This window comes from Physeter macrocephalus, chromosome 6 (assembly GCF_002837175.3).
Source record: "Physeter macrocephalus isolate SW-GA chromosome 6, ASM283717v5, whole genome shotgun sequence".
NCBI classification, from domain to species: domain Eukaryota; kingdom Metazoa; phylum Chordata; class Mammalia; order Artiodactyla; family Physeteridae; genus Physeter; species Physeter macrocephalus.
In genome coordinates, this window is record NC_041219.1 from 70,172,547 (window position 1) to 70,181,886 (window position 9,340).

At 40.7% G+C, this 9,340-nt stretch overlaps 1 pseudogene; it reads right to left on the reverse strand.

The window, feature by feature from the left end:
- Window positions 1-4,658: 4,658 nt before the first annotated feature.
- LOC102982992 (poly(A) polymerase alpha-like) overlaps window positions 4,659-9,340 on the reverse strand; it is a 10,118-nt pseudogene continuing 5,436 nt past the window's right edge.

Consider the following 9,340-nt stretch of genomic DNA (forward strand, 5'->3'; position numbering starts at 1 on the left):
TTTGAACATGAAAACTTATCTATATTGACAGAGCAGATCAGGTGTTGCCTGAGAGGGTAGGTGGGGTGAGTAAGTGAGAGGAATTAGAAAAGGCACGAGGAAATTTGGGAGTGATAGAAGAATCATTACCTTGAACGTGATAATGGTTTCATCGGTTTATACGTATGTAAAACTTATCACATTGTACACTTATTGTGCTTATTGCATGCTTTTATATCTCAATAAAGTTGCTTTAAAAAAGGAAAAGAGAAAAAAATATAAGGATCAAATAACATATGAGTTATTGTAGCTTATATTGATTTTTAAAAGATGTACTAGAATTCAATTGAACTAAATGGATGTTTGACTATTTTCAACCTTTTTTTTTTTTTTTTTTTTTGCGGTATGCGGGCTTCTCACCGCTGTGGCCTCTCCCGTTGCAGAGCACAGGCTCCAGACGCGCAGGCCCAGCGGCCATGGCTCACGGGCCTAGCCGCTCCGCGGCATGTGGGATCCTCCCGGACCGGGGCACGAACCCGCGTCCCCTGCATCGGCAGGGGGACTCTCAACCACTGCGCCACCAGGGAAGCCGATTTTCAACTATTTTATAAGTGGTTCATGTACATGAAAGCCTAAGCATGGATGAGGTTCAAGGGATATTTTAGTTCTGCTGTCTTCATGTAACCAAATAGGGAACACATATCTAGAGTCAGAGTGATTGAGAGGAAGATCTTGGAAGACCAGAATTTTAGTTCTGATTTCTCCAAATGTCCTGGAACTAGCTTATTTATCTGACCAATCTAATTTTGCCACCTGTAAAACAGACAAAATAATACTTAGCTCAGAGGACAGCATGGAGAAAGGAGACAGAATAGCTAGTAAAAGGGCTGTTAGATTGTTTGAAGTAGGAATAATTACTATCCCTACATTTTCTTTTTCCGGACATTCTCCCTAGTTTTTCCACTCTCTGGAAATCTCTTTTGTCATTCAACTTCACTTGGCATCTTTCTTATTTAAAGCAAAATGTATTGAGTCGGCAGATTTGACGGACTTCTGAAGCCTCTAGTGACTCGGGGCTGACAAAACTCTTAACTCTTTTTGGCCCAGAAACTGAAGCTCAGGGATTTGTCCTTTTCAAGCTGCTTTGGAGGCAATTGTGGCTTTTCCCCAAGCTTGGTCTTGCAGGGGCAGCCGACTGAGTGAAGGAGTGAGTCTGCTTTTATACCCAAGCTGAAGCTTTGAGTAAAACTTAGCTGCTGTAAGAGGATTAGGGGAGGGCTGGAATGCACTCCTTGCCAGATTGAAGTGCTAGCATCTCCCAAAGGTGTCTGTTTGGGGTGAGTCATTTTAGCCGCTTATATCGGTGCTCAGCACAGACCCTTGTACAGATGCTTCAGAGAAACAGCATTGAAGTGTCCACAACTAACACATAAGCATTATCACCAAGCACCAAAGTTATAACGAGCAGCCTGTGAGACCAGATGGGATGTAGAGGATGGGCTTTTGTATAATGCCTTCCCAGGGACAACCTTTCCCTTTCCTACAGGATAGAGGAGAACTTCAACCAGTGGGGTACTGGTAAATGCTGGTTTAACCACTGGCTCCGGGCAGTGGGGAGAGGACTGATTTGTAGTGTCTTCCAATTTCCATGATTTAAATACTATCGTCATGGTCAATTTCAAGCTTCTAATATATTGTCAACCAGCTCACAAATTCTACAAAGTTTAGATTGGCTCTCAAAAGCCAGCGCAAGCCGACTCCAACACGCCGCTGGATTAAACAAACCAGCGGGCAAGGGCAGCCATAAAGTAAAGCCAGGGTCATTCTCCATATCTCACCCCTAACTCTGCCCCTGGACTAGCAGGTCCCGTTACAGCTCATGAGTTGCCTAAGGTCCCGCCAACACTCAGAGACAGAGATGAGACTTCTTCTAAAAACTAAAGAATGGATAAGATATTGTTTTTTTCCTTCTCATACTTTCTGATTAAACATTAGTGTGTCTTGTACAGTTTGAGTCAAACCTACGAAAATTTCTCAATGATCAGGATCAAAGTTCCCTTTAAGGTAGTTGATTTTTAATTTCTGGGCTCAAATGGTGCCCACAGATGCTGAGAAAGAAGATGCTGTGGTGTTCTCTCTGGAACATTCCCCAAGCGTACTAGTAGTTCTCCGTGGGGTCAGAGTGATACATCCCCTGGGGAATGTTTAGGAAATTTGTTGGGAATATTTTGAATTGTCCCAATGATTTAGGTGCTTCAGTGGCTTAAGTGTCACCATAGCATATGGAGAGGCAGAGACACTCAAGATTTCGTAATACCAGGACAGTCTCACATAAAGAATGGTCCTGTATTCTGTACAACTTCAGGTGTTCCCAATAGGCATCCATGTAAGTGAAAAACGCTGTTTACAATTTTCTAAGCCTGGAACGTAACACCATTTTACCTATGAACATACAGTAAATTTTTACCATGTAAACATATACAGAATTTTCTAAGAATGCAACTACCATGTAAGTGGAAGGGAAATTATGTCACATTTTGGTGAGACCATTATCAAGCATGACATAATATTACCGAGTTATCTCCCAATTTGGAACAGCGTATCATTGCCCAGAAAATGGCCTAGTGTTTGTAGCTATTGCACATTCAAAGTGATTTAAAGTATATAGGAATAGAGTTGTTTAGCCTTTATTTCAAGATGTCAAATACAAACAAAAGTGTGTTTTAAATCTAAACATTTGTTGTAGATAAGTGCAAACATAGGACTACTTCATTATGTTTTCTGGTGTATTCCCATTTGAGCATTTCCACCTTGAAAAACATCATTTCATTATGTTTACTCTGTCCACTATCCAGTCCAGCACCCTAGTCAGGAAACTAGGAAACTCAGCTCCTCTCTCCTTCCCACTCCTTAGATTCATTCACTATGTTCTGTTGATTCCATCTCCTACTTGTCCTCTTCTCCCACTACACCGGTGCTGCCTTAGTTCAGGCGCACACTATTTCCTGTCTAGACCATTCCAAAGTCTACCAATTAATCTCTCATTGTGCACTCTCCCCACCCCACTCCCGCCAACCCATTCTCTACACAAATGTTAAATGATCTTTCTAAAACACAAATCTGGGAAAGTTACTTCCCTACTGAACATTTCATTGGGTCCTCGCAGAAGAGAGGATAAAACCTAGACTTCTCAGGATGGTGCCATGAGACAGTTTCTGTTGATCTCCATCTTCTCTCACATCAGACTTCGGCACAGTGAACCATCAGGCCATTTCATTTCTCTGCGATTTGGACACACTGTTATATTTGTTAGGAAATCTTTCTCTTCAGTCCTGCCAGCCTGGCAAATTTCATTCATCCTTTAAGACCCACCCCAATTTCCTGTTCCAAACCTCCCTGACATGATGGCTTCAAGTGATCCTAGCACTCCCCTTTCTTAACGATGTTTAGTGAACGCTATTAGAACAGTCCGATTACTACCAGGCGTGATGCCAGCCCATTGTCCCACTTCCCTGTCCATATGAGAAGATGATGGCGAGGGAATAAAGACATCAGGATTGCCAAAGTTGACCTGCCAGTTGGATGTGGGCAACTGGAGGCCCCTAGCCCTCTCCCCTGTCTTTGGTATGTACATTTCACCCACCATTTCCACGCTAGGAGCTATTTCAAGGACATAGCCTTGAGGGGTAATATATTGTTGAGACCATCTGGATGGTACATACGTGACTGAACATAATTAAGGCCTCTATATAAATTTTTAAGATTCCCGCCAGCAGGTGCAGAGAACTACTCATCTTGTGGTCCCAAGACAAGCCTCCTAAGTAATTTCCCTCGTTGATTACACCTGCCACCTACAAATCTGGAGTGGTTTGCCTGTTTCATCGGTCCCTCCTCTGTGTAGGGGGGCCAATTTTGAATTTCACCCAGGTAACCAACCAAATTCCTGAGGTTGCAAACTAACAGTGATGCTTGGCCTTGAGGGGAGGGCTGTCCTTCCCAGCCCTTGCTTTACCAGGATGCCAAAGCCAATAAGGAGGCCTTCAAGAGGACTACTTGAAAGATGGGGAGAACTGCATCTTTTTTTAAAAAAATTAATTAATTTTTATTTTTGGCTGCGTTGGGTCTTCATTGCTGTGTGCGGGCTTTCTCTAGTTGTGGCGAGCGAGGGCTACTCTTCTTTGCGGTGCACGGGCTTCTCATTGCGGTGGCTTCTCTTGTTGCGGAGCACGGGCTCTAGGCGCGCGGGATTCAGTAGTTGTGGCGCACGGGCCTAGTTGCTCCGCGGCATAAGGGCTCTTCCTGGCCCAGGGCGCAAACCCATGTCCCCTGAATTGGCAGGCGGATTCTTAACCATTGCGCCACCAGGGAAGTCCGAGAACTGCATCTTGATTCCTGGCTGGATTCTTTTTTTTTTTTTTAAGTATCTTTTTATCATTGTTTTTTAAGCACAAATGCCCACACAACTTTTACTTACAAGGTAGTTCTGTATAGACTGAATTAAAAAGTTAGTGACCTTGATATTACAAATTATGTACAATTAAATGTAGTTCACAGGGTACATAATTACACTTCTCACTTCAGAGGGCAATTATAGTTGAGACTGAAAGAAAGTGTAATGTCCACTCATAGGTAACAGGATGGGAAGTCTCCCTGAAGTTTTTGCAGATGATTTTTATTTGTTATTGCACAGTGTGAATTTCTAGGGGAAAAAATAATACACTAACCCTTGGGTCCCATACAGGCAAATTAAGATTGCATTCTTCAGGTTGTTTCAATAGGACTGGCTTTTGCCATTCCCATTTAGAAAATACCAAGAAAAATTTATGTACAGGAGTTGATGCTATTGCATTTGGATAAAGCTGGCAAGTTCTTGCTACTAGCATAGCCCAGGAAACACCACAGAGGAAACCTAAAATATTGGAATAGATGTGGCATTTAGCCCACAGTTTGATAGCTCTCAGGGTTAACCTGAGATTGTTTAGTACTAATGTTTAGTACTAGATGTAAAATTTCATCAGTTACCCCGAAACGTTAAGATTTCTTATGTATCTTGCATCTAAATTTTTAAGCAGACTGTCATCTCTTAAGTCCAAGTCTTCTGGAATAGTCTGCAGTGCTCATCTGGCAAACAAAATATCAATCTCTATCCCATGAAAACACAGCTTGATAACTGATCACAAATGCCTCTTCGACAGCTCTTACATCTTTTACTTCTCCCTGTAATTTCAACTTACCATAGAATGAGGTGAAAAAGTCGCTTCGATCATCATGTCTTGGGGCAACACACAACGCATCAATATCGGTACCTTTCGTACGTACTCCTCATCTATAAGATCCAAACGTAAAAACTCTTACCAGGTTATTTAATTTTCCCCAAATGAAAATCCTGCGCTGCAGTTCTCTTCCTCTCCCAAAACCCCCAAAGGACTTGCGTGGCAATTAGCTCTGTGTAAGTAGGCGGTCAGATTCCTTGGGGGATGCTAAACTGATGGGACAGATGACGCCATGGCGCTTCTGCCGCAGCTGCGCTCTCCATGATCGCCGCGTTGTACGGCGGCCACGTCTGCCCTGGGCGTGGCCACTGAGGCGGGAGGGAGAGAGGGCGGGCCTCAGCCCCGGGCCCACGCCTCAGCCACGGGTCCACGGCCCTCCCCAGCCCCCAGTCCCGCCTCAGGCCCTGCCGCCGTCGCTGCTTCTCCTCCTTCCCCTTGGTCCTCACGTGGCGTCCGAGCGCTACCACAGCAACGTTCTAGAACCCTGCCTGGATTCTTGCTGAACTTCAGAATCAGTAAGTCCTCCACGTTACCGATAGAGCCAAGTGCGGTTATGAGATTTCTTGCCAGGAAAACAGTGATAAATACCATTTCTGCAGAGCTTATCGTATACCAGACATTATTTATGACTCCAGAGAACCTTCTGGGATGGGTATTATGTTCTCTTTTGCAGAGACACGCTTTGAGAAGCTAGGTTACTCTTGGTGACTGACTCCTAACTGGTGAAGTAGATATTCTGTCCTAGGGTGCTCAGCCCATTCACTTTGGATTATCAGGGTCACAGAGTAGCGAGGGTAGGAGAAAGACCCGTTCACTTCCTTTCTTTTTTTTTTTTTTTTAATTGAAGTATAGTTGACTTGCAGTGTTGTGTTTCAGGTGTACAGCAAAGTGATTCAGTTATACATATATGTATATATCTATTTTTTTCAGATTCTTTTCCCTTATAGGTCATTACAAAGCGTTGATTATAGTTCCCTGTGTTATACAGTAGGTCATTGTTGGTTTTCTATTTTATATATAGTAGTGTGTTTATGTTAATCCCAAACTCCTAATTTATCCCTCCCCACCTTACCCCTTTGGTAACCGTAAGTTTGTTTTCTATGTGTGTGAGACCTGTTCACTTCTAAAGACACGCCAATCATAGTAAAAGTGAAAAGAATAAAAATGAGACTAAATAGGCAAACCAGAATTATTACTCTTTGCAGTTTTTAATGCCGTTATATAGCAGGTACAGCAGTATTTCTGTTTCTGTTTTTAGAAAGGACACTAACTTTAAAATAATGTACTGCCAATGTCGATATTTTAGCTTGTTTTAAACCTTTGACTTCTTTCTGGTGTGTTACAAGAATTTTAAAATTTCTCCACTTCTAAAACAGAGAATATCTGTTTTTGAACTAAAAGTCATGTTACTCTTCATTTTTTATCAATTTCAGGGCATATTCACAGATACTTGCTAATTTGGTCCCCACAATCACATTGTGATGGAGAGAAGTGGCTATCAATACCTTATTTTGCACACAGTGAGATACCAGGTGCCATCAGAGATACACAGTGACTCCCTCAAGGTCTCACAGATGATCCAAAATAGGGTTGAGACTCAATCTTACCATCTTCCTCCTCAACATGTTCCCTGTGATGTCTCACCATCCACTTATCTTTTTCCTTAAATTTCTTAATTTTTAAATTTCTTAATTTTTATTAAATTTAATAAAAAGCAATATGGAACCATGAAGACAGTTTGTTTTTCTTCACTAGATTTAAATTTAAATTCTTAAATTTGTTAAATACCGAAGAAAAGTACTTCATGTAGCAATTTATCAGCACTTAAAGGCTGGAAGCCGAGGGTATGGACAAGTTATTTCTGAAATTCTCCTTATAAAAAATGATTCTTAATATAGATTACAGTTGCATCACACAGTTGCCATAGCTAAGAGCTATGAGGTTTTCTTATGTTTAAATTTTTGAATAATTAAATGAACAGCAGTAAGTACAATGTAAATTTCTTAAACTTAATTAAAGGATACCCCTATAGAAAGCACTATTGTGAAATGTATGTGGAATGATTAAAGCATTTAGTACATATAGGGTAATTTTTCCTGGTGCTTAAAAGGTCACTAGAAAGAAAAAAGTGACAAATATGCTGTTTTAAGCTTTTTTTTTTGCCACTTTAAAAATGTCACAGTGAGTGAAAGGAAAAAGCTGCCCGATAGCAGATGAAGGGGTATTGACAGCTGCACCAGTGTTAAATGCTGCATGGCAGAAAAATCTAGGGAAAAAAACCAAACTGTATTCACGTTTCCATATTGCTTTTTATTAAATCTCAATAAAGAGACTTTAACTTTGGTTGATGTCTGAATTTGATAATAAAAGCAATTTGTGAGACAAATCCATGTACACACAGAAAAGATAGGTTATATAATATGACATTTTAATCATGCACTAAATGTAAAATGATCCTGACAACACATGTGATATTTTATGGTGTCCATATGGTATTGCATATGCAGCTTATAATATACAACTGGTATCTGGATAACATATGATATAGATGTAAAGCACACCCTACAAGCTTAGAATTCTATGGTTGCACACACACGCACACACACACAGAGGCACAATATTCATGCTTTCTCTGCGCTGAACATACATTATACATTTAACCCTTGCGCCTGTGTATTCATATTGTGAAGGGCTCGGGTTCCTTTCTAGGGACATGTTAGATTTCTTTTGGCTTGAACAACTCTTTCCCCCAGAAGCCTGGAAAATTCATCATGTTGGATAGCCAGGTGTTCTCCATTTGCAAATATTATTACCTTGTAGGATTAGATGAAGGTTTAATTATGAGAGAGAATAAATAAACAATGCAGTACACAGAAAGACCCAGCAGGCCCCTTTGTTTGGGGGTGTCCTCTAGGAACTCATGGTCTCATAACGCAAGGGGAGGAATTTCTAAGCCAGAGACTACAGGGTCTCTGCCGGCAGACTCTGATGCTCAGTTGGAAGAGGAGCCCAGAGGCAAGTGTCTTTTGCTCTTGATTGTTCTTTAACATGGATATTCCTACAGAGCAGGCCTGACTGATGTTACCCGCAATACCCATCATTCCCAGGATGAGCTCATCTGCCACACCCAATCTTAACCACCACAGGCAAATCCCTTGTGTATCTGTCTCCCTCACTAGACTGGAGCAGAGACCCATCCTTTTCATCCTTGGATCACTGCTACCTAGTACCTTACCTAATAGGGATTCAGTAAATATTGAATGAATGAATGATTGCACCTGTATCTTAACCTAAAGTGGAACACCTTTCTGAAGTACTGGGGATAGCTTGTTGTACTTTTAGTACTTTAGTACTGGGGATAGCTTGTTGTACTTTTGTTGTCTGGATTCACAAATCGATGAAGGCTGTCTGAAAGTTTCCTGAGTTTTCTCACTTTCAGGACCCTCCTTCTGAAGTAATTCTTTCAGATTCTGCTGTCACAGTTTGCTCTGGTAACAGTGAGCCCACAATTATATCGAAGATGCTATTTCTCCCTGTCTTTGGGGTTTCTGGTTATGCAGAATAAGAAAAGAAACTTGAGAAAGAATTACCAGACATCACCTTGGGTTATGTAGTTACAATCCACAAAGAAATTGTGAATAGTGTTAATGGAAAATACCTGGACTTTGGAGTTTAATTTTTTTAACTTTGCAAACATCTTTAGAGAGTATAACCAAATACCAAAAAAATTACATTAACAAAATCACTTTGTTGTATAATTAGAGCATTCTACCAGCATACATAAATTTTGGAAGTGAATGCTGTCAGTTTTTATTTTAAAAAATATATCTTGTGATGGATGAACAATAATCACACCTGGAAACAGTTTTATAAATAAGAAAATTAAATTGCGTGAAATTATATTCAAAGGTGCTAATGAGTGTCAGTATTGCCTAAAAAGAGAAAAGATGATTTTTTAGACCCTCAAAATGTGCTTATGTGTTAACTAGATGTATTTATGTTTCACAGCCAACTATACTATAGTTTATATGCATAGAAATTGCATTAATGCCTTCTGAGCTGTGGTCATTTTTTTTTTTTTTTTTTTT